The sequence below is a fragment of the Muntiacus reevesi genome, chromosome 13, assembly GCF_963930625.1.
Source record: "Muntiacus reevesi chromosome 13, mMunRee1.1, whole genome shotgun sequence".
NCBI lineage: Eukaryota > Metazoa > Chordata > Mammalia > Artiodactyla > Cervidae > Muntiacus > Muntiacus reevesi.
Window position 1 is genome coordinate 17,893,186 of NC_089261.1, and position 1,156 is coordinate 17,894,341.

A 1,156-nucleotide genomic window follows, 5' to 3' on the forward strand; every position below is an offset into this window, starting at 1 on the left:
TAGGCTCTGAATTTAACAAGGAGAAGTTAGGAGAAATCATTTGACTCATTTCAGCAAAAATTTCCATCTCATTGTGATAAAAAGAAACAAAGTGTGATCTAACTTAAAAATACGTTGTCCAAGAGGAAAGGAACCAATTCTAGCTTCAGATGAGACTGTTTCTGAAGATAGGAGACAGAGCATCAGCAATGAGGTCAAAGCCAGAACTGACTGGAATCACCTAGTAGACTCTTCAGTCCTTGGTTTGGATATTGCAGGAAGCGTTCCAGATATCACCTTGAATATCAACCCAGGCCATCTTGCTCACAATTACTGTTTATCTTCCTCAAGAATTATATGTGAGGAAAGTAGAGAATAACAATATATGCGAACCCCGGAGTCAGTCTGCCTGGATCCGATCCTAACTCTCAAGTCCTCAGTTTCCTTCTCTGTAAAATGGGAAGAGTGATAGTACTGACTATAAGATTCTTGTGAAGATAATGTATATTTAGCACTTAAAACAAGACATAGCACATAGTAAGTGTCTAATAAACAGAAGTTATTATTGGGCAGAATATTTGCTTCGTATTTCCCACCTGTGAGCGGTTTTTTCCCCCATTATTTCTAAATAGAACCCCTTTCTTTCGGGGTTGCTGGTCTCCAAAGCATCTGCTCCCTTGCATTCCTGCGTCATCATCAAGATGCTGGGACACTGAAGTCATCTCTTCTATTGCTCTCTGGCGCTCCCTCTCCTGACTGCTTAACTCTCACGGGGAATCAGACCCAAAACCGTGGCTGGAGAAAAGTTCTCAGTTCCCTCGGAGACCACCTAAGACTGAGCCCCACTGAACACACAGAAACTCCTAAGCCCGAAGTAGGAGTGAGGCGCCCAGAGGTGAGAACGAGGCTGGGGGCGGGGCCGCGCTCCGAGGAGCTCGCGAGGCCACACCCCGAAGTGAACGTGCTAGGGGCGGGGCCATACCTAGAGGTGGGTGTGAGGCCGGGGGCGGGGCCGCACCCTGGAAGCGCCGAGACAGTTAGGAAGGCAACAGCGGTCTCTACAGGTGGCGCGCGCGGGGGTTCAGGCCGCCAGCGTCGCCTGGGCGCGGCTGAGGAAATCCGTGAACCGGCGAATCGCTCGCGGACGCGGTGAACAGGTACCCGCGCGCGTCAGGCG